The 12,151-nt window shown below is 41.5% G+C and overlaps 1 protein-coding gene across 7 annotated transcripts in view; it reads right to left on the bottom strand.

Annotated features, from left to right (window-relative positions):
• Positions 1-11,533, bottom strand: part of mpp7a (MAGUK p55 scaffold protein 7a) — a 70,816-nt gene extending 59,283 nt beyond the window's left edge. For 4 of the 7 annotated variants that reach the window (XM_085172925.1, XM_085172924.1, XM_085172929.1 and 1 more), the window contains exon 1: positions 11,288-11,532. The gene's annotated coding sequence lies outside the window, so the exon portion shown is untranslated. Of the gene's footprint in view, positions 1-11,287 lie in introns of all 7 variants that reach the window. The other 3 variants (XM_085172921.1, XM_085172923.1, XM_085172931.1) reach the window with 2 other exon arrangements.
• Positions 11,534-12,151: the final 618 nt, after the last annotated feature.

The raw sequence follows: 12,151 nt of genomic DNA, 5'->3' as shown, positions 1-12,151 counted from the left end.
AGTGCGCCATAATTTCCAAAAAACATAGTAATAACGACGGCCCACTAGCATGCTCTACCAAAAATAGTGCTTTGTTGTGTATCTGACAGACGAAAGCTAAACCAGTCCCACACCACTGAAGTTGCAGCATTTTTACAAACCAATTCTGGTTCATCCGTTTCATTTAACGATCCGCTTTTGCTCTTCTCATTCTGCGTCGCCGCCATGTGCATATGTAAACAAAGGCACTGCGCATGCGAATTTTACCCATATTCTATCGCGATATTTCATTTTCCTATCGTTGCCCAACATTACACCGGTATTACCGTGACCGGTATGATATAGCCCAGCCCTAGATCTGGTTCCAAAAAACCAGCAGCGATAATACTAAGCTGCTGTGAGTCTCTTAACCAGGAGGTGATGTCACAGTAGTTCCTGTCATTTTTTATATCGACTCTATGGTCTACACACCTCTCCTAGATACTCCTAGTAGTATCAGTAGCTACTGCTTTCTGTTCCCTTAATACAGTTTTCAGCACCATTAGGAACTTGTATGAACTTCTCCAGTTAAGGACATAAAGAAAGGAAATAAACAAAAGTGGTGTAAGTAACAACATACTGAAATATCACAGGTCAAAGCACGTTTTCACACTGCAGTTTGGTTTTTTGAAGTCGAAGCATAGTCAGCTGGATGTGGTTACAACGTTCACACATTCGAGTGCTGTTAGCGTTAGAACCTAGCCCTCACTGAAACCACTGAAAGTGTAGTCAAAACCAGTAAAACTAAAACAATCCTTTCCAGCATCTGTCTCACAGGTTTCTCATTTGATGGGGTGTCTACTGAAATACATTAAAGGTACTAATGAAGGAGGACACATGTCTAGGTTGTTGTGAAAAGATTTCTTTAATACTTAAGATGGATATCAATAAGATTTTAACTGATAGCAGTGCCATTACTGATTTTGCCTATGGGTTAGAGAAAGGGACGTCAATTGGATTCAACAAAATACGCTTAAAATGAACAGTTTAACTTCTGGGCACCAGTAAAAGCTGGAGCGGGATCTAATATGTTTAACTAATCAGATAAAGACTATTTTTTTGTCACTTTTTAACAATTTTAGAGACAAAGTTTTAGGTGATTTGTATCTCAGGTTAAAAAAGCGAACTTTCATCTGTTTAAACATTTTGGAAGCTTAACTTGTACAAAGTTCCCTTCTCTGCCAGCATCTGGAGGTCATCAAGAGAAAGGAAGGATGATTTTTTTCATTCTTGATCAAATACCAACTCTATAGTCCAGTCTATTCATAGAGATCAAGTTACAGCTTCATATTTATTTGTCAACACCAAAAAAATTGCATCACTAAATTAAGTTTAAGGGAAAATCTTTTCCTCCACACTGGCCTTGACCTTTGGGATGACAGATTAATGAGTGACCAAAACATCTCTAGTAAATTCTTTTGTTCTCCTTTAACAGCTACTTCACATAACCTAACTGAGAACTAAAGCAGCTCTTCTTATATGTATATCATAGTCTTGTCTTGTCAACTGCTTCTGAGAATCTTGGGTTGAGGTGTATTGTTGGTAAATGTATCCCTGGCAGATTCCCTTATGATGTTTTGGAGATTTAACACCACTGTCCTCCTGTATTAAAAAAGAAAGAAAGAAAGAAGCAAGCTGTTCTACAGCGGCTCACTGGCACACAATACTCCTCTGTTCACTGGATGCCAAATGGTCCAGTCATCACCGTTCATGCCACCCCAACCCCTCTTTCACTGTCTCTCAGGATTTTTCTCTGTCTTTCCCTGTGATAGAAGCTGCTGCTGATGGTCAGATTAGCTGAAGAGGCAACTCGAAAACAGACAAATAAAGAGCTGCTTTGTGTCCGTCTGGTGCCAACGACCCCGGAAATAAGAGAGGAAACTGAGTGGACAGAGAAAGAGCCATTATAATGACCAACTGTTAAAGGTTGGGTTTGCAGGGAAAACCAGCAGTACCTGGGTCAGCACGATGTCCAATCATATGCTTTTATTTTAATGTGTATTTCATGTTGTCGCAGAGGTTCTCAAATAATGGATCAAGCACAGTGAATCTTGAAACTAGAGAAAAACTAGAGATTTTTCACTTGTTCCACTGGCAGATTTTTTCACTTATTTCAAGCTAAAATATCTTGTATTAAGTGAAAACAATCTGTGAATGAAACAAGTGAAAAAAATCTCTAGTTTGAAGCTTCACTGACTTGAAACAAGTTCCTTTAGCTTACTGAAATGTTGCCCTGTAGCTGGTTGTGTCTTATTTTAAGTGAAATTACAAATATACTTGGTAAGATTTTGAGTTTTTGCAGTGCATTAGTCATACATTACTACGATAAAAACTGTCCAGACAGTAATAAACACAAATTTAACCTCACTTTTAAAATGATTACAGTGTTTGCATTTATTTCCCAGAAGAGAAAAGTTGTATTTCTTAAAAATGTTTTCTAAAATGCCTGTGACAAACTCCATTAGGCAGTCACTGGGTGGTGGGAATTATTAAAGACTGTAATTAATAAGAAAATATGCGAGGGGGGGATTTTAGCTGACTGCTAGCATGAAAAAAAACCCTTCAAAATGGAGGCAAACTTTTCTGTATGCATTCAGATAGAAAACTTGGCTAATACTAACATGGAATAAATGCCAAGCATCCCTCCTTAAAGAAATCTTGCCTACTTCAAAAGAGCATGCAATCTGATTGGGAGGTCACAAATCTACTAACTACCCATGGGTCTACCTTAATACCACTGTGCTGCTATACAAGCACTTCTGAATAGAAAGCTGAAATACAGAAACAAGTTAAGGAGATCTCAAGTGATGTAGTATAATATCAATCAAAACTCTCTGAACAAGTTTCATTATCATAAAGCAACCATGTGACCCAAACCCTATCCCCACACTGCACATCTATTCAAACTCTATTCAAATCTAAATAGACTAACAGCTGCATTATGGTGCCGCCAGAGAGAGTCAACTGCACCAACACACGGTGCTCCATGAACACCATACGCCTGCTGTTATCAACTGACAATCCAAAGCAAACTATAAATATCATACTTTGATTTCACCAGAGCAAAAAAAAAAAGAAAACACAGTCAAAGGTTACTCAGCAATTAGTGGTAAGCTAAGTTAGCGGTGCTTTGATATGAGGGTTCTGTGTCACAGGCGGCAGGGAGTGCTTACAGCTGTTTACATTTTAGGATGGTTCCCAAAAAAAACCCCAAAAAACCAACCTCATTTCAGCTGGTGGAAATGTTAGGCTGAGGCAGTCATTCCTGCTGGTTTGAATCATGTATGCAATGTGAAGACGGTTTAGGTTCAATGTGGCAAAACTTGTTTCGATAACAGCAGCATGAAACAACAATGTATTCGTATTAGAAAACAAAGGGACATTTGACAAAGGGATATGGGTCAAATTTACCAAACAACACTGCAGAAAACAACAGAAGCATACAATGTCACAAGAAACATGCTGTACATGCAGGAAGCTACAGTTCATATCAGCCCAGAACAGTCATTAAAACACTGTAGCAGTCACAGCTGTAGTCACATAAGCTCAGTGCAAAATAATTTAGTTGGACATTTCGTAGCTTTTTTTTTCCCAAAAAAACCTACATGTTATACTGCGTATAACATGTAGGTTTTCCTATTGACTATTCACTTGTGTAATGCTTATATTGAGAAAAATTAGGGCTATTTTCTCACCAGGTCTCACCAAACCTTCTCTCACAAAAAAGACTAACAGAGCTCAGAGCGTAGCACACTGCCCTGCTGGTTTAAATAGTTTATAATCCCTTTGTCCCTTTGTCTGCCATCATTTAGACTGAATAGCCTTTATCATGTGGGTCATCAAAGAGTGAAGATTGCATAGTTAATAGTCCTATTAGACTCTTGTGAAGGGTTTATTCACAGTCGAATTGCCCTAATTGTGTTCAATAAGCAACAAGGGAGTAGACACACACAGAGTGGGGCTCGTGGGCTAAAGATGAATGAATGAATGCCTGTCCGATACAGGCACACACAAACACACACACAGAAGCCTGAGAACATGCTTTCCAGCTCAGAGACAAAAACATGCATTCACACACACACACACACACACACACAGACCTCCAAAGATTTACATGTAGTGGCGTGTAGTTGAGATTGCTACCCCTGCAGCCAGAAGTAGGTGGCAGGAGACAACAGCAACAAGTGTGGAGAACTACAGCTCACACTACTTGAGACACCCCACACACAAAAGAGGGGGGATTTACCCGTGAAAACCAGCATTGCTTTCTGGAAAGGGTCCCTGCCAACTGACAGAAAACAGGCAACAGGAGAAAAAGAAGAGAAAAAAACCTCTTAGCCTAATCAGCACCATTCTGGAGGTCTGTGCAAGATGCCACCCACAGTCACAGAGAGCATACCCAAGTACTAAGTCCCCTGCCACTCATCACATCAATGATAACAATGCAGCAAGGTCAAGAAGGTGAAGACATCTTGAGTGACATCAGAAAATGAAACATGCTTTACTTAAATGCAGCGATCCACTACAGAATGAATAGCTTTAGTTCTAGCAGGCCAATAGCAGCCCACATCAATGGATACCCTAACTCATTCCCTTCTTCAAGTCAATTGGTGAAGCACATACAGGTCATGCAATTGAAACTGTTATTTTAGCTTTTCCACAACTGCTGCAAGTCTGCAAACTTCTTTGCAACCCATCTCACCTCATGCTGTTTAATATAAATGATCAGCGGCTAAGAAAACAAGAGCAGTTGTAGTGGAACTCAGATTCCTTGCCAGAAAGCCCAAGGTAGCAGAAAAAAGGACTTACATTAACATTAAGTTCATTTAATCTCTTTATTTTGTGGCCTTGCTCTACAGGACCCTTCACCGTGTAAAAAAAAAAAAAGGAGGCAATGTTTTAAGAAAAGAAGTCATGTTCGCTTGTGTTATCCGTTTTATCGGATGCTCTCACAGCAGCAAGCAAGGAAGACTGTGCTGACATCAGTGTGTTATGTGCGTGTTGCATCATAAATGGTGTTACATTACCCTTACATTAATTAAATCAAATGCTCAAGTTACTGTCAAGTTGCTGTTAGAGGTAAAGGCGAGCAAGGAAATCATGGGTCACAGGACAAATGTTTGGTAACTAAGGGCTCCAAACACTCTAAATATCATGGCCATTAATACAGCAGTGGTGATCGTCATTGACAGTTGACGAAGATCTTGTCATGCTAATGGAATAAACTTGAAGCCTTCAGGTCAGATAGCAAAAACAAACGTCTTCCTATTCAGATCCACAAAAGTCATTAAGTTGACATTTAAAGGGAGTTACATAAACTGCATTATTTAACTAAACCACCAACAAGTGCACAGTTTAGGCTGTTTTAGTTCTATTTGCCCCGAGCGCACTGAATAATTCATGGCGCTGCCATAAGTGGAACAGGCATAGTAACACTAAGCAGGGGCCACGCATGGAAAACTCTCATCAATAAATCACTGTTTGACAAATAAGCCTGACATCAGTTAAGGGTACCCTCTTCTGCGTCTAGCCCTCACTGACTGCACACAAGTTCTTACAGACATGCATCATGTTTTTACATGACTGTGCGACATTGTCTTTGAACTAATTGTAAAAGAAAACCATGCATATAGAGTTTACTGTGCATATTCTTGTTAGCGCAAAGGCTTTAAATGCAAATCAAATTAGGTTAGAGATGTAGCTGAACAGGAATGTAACTTAGCACGTGCATGTCTTAATTGCTTATGACTAGGGCTGGGCTATATCATACCGGTCACAGTAATACCGGTGTAATGTTGGGCAACGATAGGAAAATGAAATATCGCGATAGAATATGGGTAAAACGCGCATGTGCAGTGCATTTGTTTACATACGCACATGGCGGTGACGCAGAATGAGAAGAGCGAAAGTGGAACGTTAAATGAGACAAATGAACCAGAATTGGTTTGTAAAAATGCTGCAACTTCAGTGGTGTGGAACTGGTTTAGCTTTCATCCGTCAGGTACACAACAAAGCACTATTTTTGGTAGAGCATGCTAGCGCTGTCGTTATTACCGTGTTGTTTGGAAAATACGACACACTTAAAATCAATCCTTTGATTTTTCTGAAAATCGACAGTGCCCCTTATAATCCTGTGTGCCTTATGTATGAATTCTGGTTGTGTTTACTGACCTTGAAACGATTTTATGTCGTACACGGCGCTCGAAAATCTGTCAAATGGTTCAGTACGACTTTGCTAAGCTACGAACCCGCAATGCTAGATGGATTGTCGGAACATTACGGCTATCGTAGGCAGGAGCCTCGTGGAGTGATACGTACTGTGCTTCAACATAATATTACCGTACTGTGTGTGTATAACCTCTTTTTAAGTTTTGTGGATATTATACATGGTTATGCTGAGGATATGTCGGCCAATTTCCACTGGAAATGCCTTTTGGTTAAACTGTCAGCAAGGAATTTGCATTTGCACTGTTAATTTTTTATATAATTTTAATGCACATAAAAAACAGCTGCTTGTTTAAGTGAAAATACATTGATGGGTTTTTTTTGGCACTAATAAAGTTGTGGAGTTGTAAAGTATTTTGTCTAGTGTCAATTATATCGTCAGTTATATCGTTATCGCAAATTTTCAAATGTATATCGTGAGAAATATTTTTGGTCATATCGCCCTGCTCTACTTATGACCTAAATGAGAAGAAAACAGCATCCCACAACAAGATATCACTTTCCTACTAATCATGTTTAGACCTTTACACAGTAGCACATGGCTTGACATTCTCCCTTAGGGTTCAGGGGCTAACTTATTTTCATTAAGTGCTGTCATTCATTCAGTCTCTCTGTTTTCTCCATCAGAAAATGGGCCGCAGTGAGTAAGGAGGGCTGCATGCCTGCACAGTGACCGCAGCGTTTCATGTACACTGGCTGGAATGTGACGCAGTTGACCGTCGGTGTCTGATAGCTGGCATCTGCTAGGTGGGCTCATTCCACCGCAGCACAGCAGAGGCTTAGGTGGTACTGAGAGAAACTCTACACCTCTGCAAGGCAGGCAGGGGCATGAGAACACAGCATCACTAATGCTCATCAACCATGACCCCTGCCAGGGACCCTGATGAGCACATCAGTTTAATGTATCCATCTGGGATTGGCAGAGTGGCAGAAGGCTGACAAGTCCACTGCAAACTCAGAGATTACAGAAAGATGGTCACTATAGACAGACAGTAGGACTGATGGATAAATAGATGGATGGATGAATGGTGTAATGAAAGAATGGCTGGGGTGGGTAGATGGATGGATGGATGAATGAATGAATGAATGGAGAGACTGATGCGTCATTGGATAGCCTGTTCTCAGTATGCATGCTGCTTGGATCATTACAACAACAGCAGTGATGAAGTAAGAACAGACTGAGTCAGAGAGGATCACTTCCACTGATGTCAGAAAATTTGATCTAGTTCCGGGAAGCTAGCTTTAACAATCTCATCACTTCTCAGCTGTCAATTTCACAACATGGGTTGCAACATGTGCGATCATGGAAAATGTGCTATATAAGACCCTTGACAAATCTACATGCGAGGTGTAAAAATATTTTGATCAGTCTGGCTTCAGACTGTATAAATGGATTAAGCTAGTGAAACAACATACTTGTATTCAAATTTCATATGATGCCAAGTTTAGCAAATGACCAGCTGTAAAGTAGGTTTGCCATGAGGCTGTGCTCGGAGACCAATCCACAATAACACCGTGTCTTTCTCATGATTCTGTGGATTTTTTAGTCTTGTGCTTCACTTCAGTGCCAGAGGAGCTGCACACTGTACTCCAAACATTCACAATTAGCAGACACCTGCCTACTGCTTGAATTAGACTTCATTTATTACCTTTCATATTAAATATAAGCAATTCTTGGGAGGTGTTTAAGAATAAAACATTTGTGAAACACTAAGAAACTTATTTTCCCAGCGTCTCTCTTCCAAGTCAAATGCTTACAGCTGTGCTTAGACTGGTGTATGAGCACAGCTGCTCAGACTTCCTTCTCCCATGACAACAGGCTTCTGCTCGGGGGATGCTGAGATGTTTCCAAGCCAGCTGAGAGACAAAGTATATCCCAACTCTGCCAAAGGGTCTTTTTCCTCTCTGGCCATGTCTGAAACACCTCACACGCTGACCTTGTGATTCTATCTCAGATGGGAAGCTTGTCAGCCTCGCCTTTGCAAATGGCGCCGTACGACAAGGGTGATGCAGTATCCACTGGTGCGAGCTAGATTTTGGTGTCATTTTAGTCTGTTGTGCACCTCTCAGTTTTTGTAAGCACATATAGGTTCTGCGGCTGCTTTTACTAACATTTTATTGCTCCACGAGTACAAAAGCTTGTGGATTCACAGATTATACAGAGGACGATATTCCAATAGTTTGAAAAAAATGAGACTTTGCTTCCAGTTTTAACTTATTCTCATTGTACAGCAGCGCTGATGTGAAGATTTTGTCTGAGTAGTGACACCTAGTGTTCAGGAAAATACTGCAGAAAGTAACCACGCCCTCAGTGCTGGTAGAACTGCTATAGAAATGTGGCGACACGCGTGTCGCAACACAGCCTAACAACAGGTATAACAGGTCTATAAGTGTGAGTCCAGGCAGGCATAAGTGTCTTTCAGTTGCTACCATTAGCTCATGGGCAGAGATAAAGCACAGATTTTAAACTGACCAATCAAATTGACAGCTTTGCCTCTAGGCTCAGCTCTCTCCTCATAAAATCTGAATAGATGATGCAGATGCTTCACCAATCCATCTGTCCACTCTTTCCCCCACTTGTGAACAAGATTCTGGGATACTTAAAAACCTGCAGCATTAACAACAGGCCCAGTACCCCATTCTCCTGAAGCATCTCCCACAGGACACCCAAGAGAGTCATAGATACATGACAGACATAGAGTGGTCAGGCAAACTCCAATGAACTGTCTTCACACAAGGCAATTTCCCATGACTCTGAGAGCTGATAGTAATCCAAACTAATGCTTGGATTAAGAGTCTTAAACCACTGTATCCCACCCACCCTTAAGCCCCAAGAAAATAGCCTCCCTGCTGACAAGCAGTTCCGAACCAAATCTCAGCTTTGTCTCCGGCCGTGGGCACAGCACTGAGCTGCTGATAGGTTTCTCATCAACATAGACCAGGCTGGTGTAGGGACAGGAAGCGTTTGTCTCTGTCAGCAGGTTGCCAGGGTGAATTCTGGGAGTTAAGCCTTCTATGCATAGCATTCTCAGTTCCCACATCTCCCTCCCCCAGCTCAGTGACCATCCACGCCAGGAACAAAACCCTGGGAATGCGAGCTATGCAGAGCTGCAGCTCGGAGACACCTGTTCAGGCAACCACCACGGGTCAAACTCTCCTACACGGAGCCTCGTCTGAGTCACAGCATTTGACCCCACCCTAACCTCCGCTGCTCCCATATACACACTCCAGAGAGCTGGAGAGCTATGTGCACAAAAAACAAAAGAAAATCATCTGGCAGCAGGGATTTGCACAGTCAATTTCCAGGATGCAAACATTTGTACCTTGACCCCTTCAATCATCACTAAGAGTCCCTGAACCCACTAACCATGACAAACCTGATTTAATGAAACCCTCTGTCATGATGCCCGACTGCTGACCTCACAAACAAGCTGGAGTAATGAACTTGACTAAAATACTTACAAAGTCTCCTGAGAGACTTTTCCTGCCCATTTGGAATGCAGACTAAAGGCCTCCTACCTTTTTCTAGACAAGATTTGAAGAAAAAAAAAAAAAGCTGGGTTATTCCCAGTGAGAGCATAATAGGTGGCCAAAAAACTGTAGATTAAACCACATGTCAGCTCTTCAGAAAGTCCCCTCAGTGGCAGTGAACCATGAGGAAAAGAAGGTCGTCCTCTTACTGTCTTTTTTTTCCCTCTTCACTCTCAGCCAAAGCACCACAAATGTGGTAAAAGGATACGAACAAAATCACTACTGAGTGATGGGACACAGTTCAGGCACTTTACCTGCCAGCAAGCAGTGAGAGGTTTATTCGAAATTAAGTCACCTAGACATTGATTTAAATTTGGAAAACCCTTGAATTCAATGGGATGTTTGCCAGTGAAGTCCAGCTTTCTTTTAAATGAACTGCTTCCTCCAAACATCACTGCACTTCCTCTTTTACACGAGAGCCACATTTGGAGTCAGTGGTTATGCAGAATTTAACTTTCAAGGGAATCAGAGGAATAAGAGGAACTGAAAACAACAACTTAATTCGGCAAATTATACTGGTGTCTTGGGTCCCTTTGACTTTTGGCCACTTCAAGAAACCCATTATAGGAAGATACTTTCACTTCTGGACTATCAGGCACTCTTAAGTAAAGATGCACAAAGGGTGTGAGCAATAAGGATTATGAAGGAATTGTGTGAGACAAAACACACATACACCTGCTCGATCATGATTATGCACATTCAAAATATGCAAAACCAGTGGCTGAACTGGGAGGCGGTGGCAGCTGGCCAAGTGCTGAGTCTCCCGGTGTGGCAGCCCAGTCAGAGGCTTGGCGATGTCAGCCAGTGTCAAGCTCCGTGTCACCATACTTGACTTCGCAGGGCACAAGGGCTCTGTATTCCCTCTGTCCACACTACAAGGCGTGGATAGAGGGAGAAGGAGCTTTACGTTGTAGGTGTGTGTGCTTGTGGAAAGGTTGTCTTTATGCTTGGTTTGTGTGTATTTTACCAGGCTGGACTACCTGTGTCGTGTCATGAGGTTGTACATGTAGCCGTGCATGTTGCTATCACTAATAACAACTTATTACTGTCATTTCGAAACATTGTTGTGGGCCCTGCAAGCAGCTGCGTTCACTTCCCCACGGAAACCGCACACGAGAAAAGCCGTCAGGTGAAATTTTATTTACTAAAAAGGCGATATTGGGAAAGAATTTCACATTTCACTGCGCATATAATGTCGAAAGAATGGGACGAGGTTAGCATTTCATTCGAATTAATCAATTTTACGTGTACAATTTGGCACAAGTCCCAGACGGTTACTTTTATATTTTGTAGGTTGGTAACAACTGAAGTTCGCTGTTAGGTTAGCGCATACAAAGCAGCTCCACCTCTATTACACTGTTACACGGCTAGTCTCGCTACCTATAGCCTTACGCTTTCCCCCTATGGAACCACTGCAATATTCACGGCAGCTTTTATTTTAAATACAAATATATTAGTTTGTTTTCATTGTTCTGACAGCTGTGAGGATAAATAACGTGATGGTTCTACTCACTCGGAGTTCGGAGTTGAATGGCCACGGTGTAGCTACTCCACTGGTTCTTTCGAGGGCAAAACTTTTCACTGGTTTTGTTTCCCACTTTTAAAACCGTCTGTTTTTTCCTTTGTAGACCCTTAACTCATCCCCGCTCTCTGCGGTGTGTGCTGAGCTTTCAAAACGTTACGCCTCGGCAGACAGTGCCACTCTCCAAGAATCGTAAAGTGCTCTGTCAAGGGGCTGACTTGGAAGCGGTTTGTATATTTAGACAGCGGTAGCTAGAGGGCGTGCAACAACACAGAGCTGTTCTGAGATCTGAGCCGCGCGGAGCTTTCACCACCCAGGCAACCCCATCAGTTCGTTCATTGGTCAGTGTTCTATCGAGGCGTGTCCAGAGATTCATTCTACATTTTAATTGGCTTGTTTTCGTTGTCCGTCATCCGCAAACGCCTTGTAAACTTGCCTTTCCGTAGTAAGCAAGGAGGCACAATTACAATTAAAAATCAGGTCGCTGAGGAAATATGTTTATGGACACATTGATGGGAAATTTACAGAAGAGCGTCCAAAGCAAAGGTTATGTGTACCAGTTTAATCATAAGGAGTGAAGTAATTCATTTTCATTTATCGACAAGTATCATAGTAGGACTTTTTTTCCCCTATTTTTTTAAAAAAAAAGCTGAAAGAAACGGAACTAGAAAATCAAAACCCATAAGAATCTGGTGTTCAGGTGAGTTTTTGTACCTTTCCTACTAGAGCCATAAAAGTGGTGTGATACCTCCTCCTACCGGTCATATTAAGATAGAAAGCAACAAGTTGCCCAATGAAGGGCCAGAAGTAATTTGATTTAATTCTGCTTTATTCCTAAAACAAATAAAAACATAC

This window comes from Neolamprologus multifasciatus, chromosome 9 (assembly GCF_963576455.1).
Source record: "Neolamprologus multifasciatus chromosome 9, fNeoMul1.2, whole genome shotgun sequence".
Lineage (NCBI taxonomy): Eukaryota > Metazoa > Chordata > Actinopteri > Cichliformes > Cichlidae > Neolamprologus > Neolamprologus multifasciatus.
The sequence above is the reverse complement of the archived record's forward strand: the minus strand, read 5'-3'. Positions and strand labels throughout refer to the sequence as shown.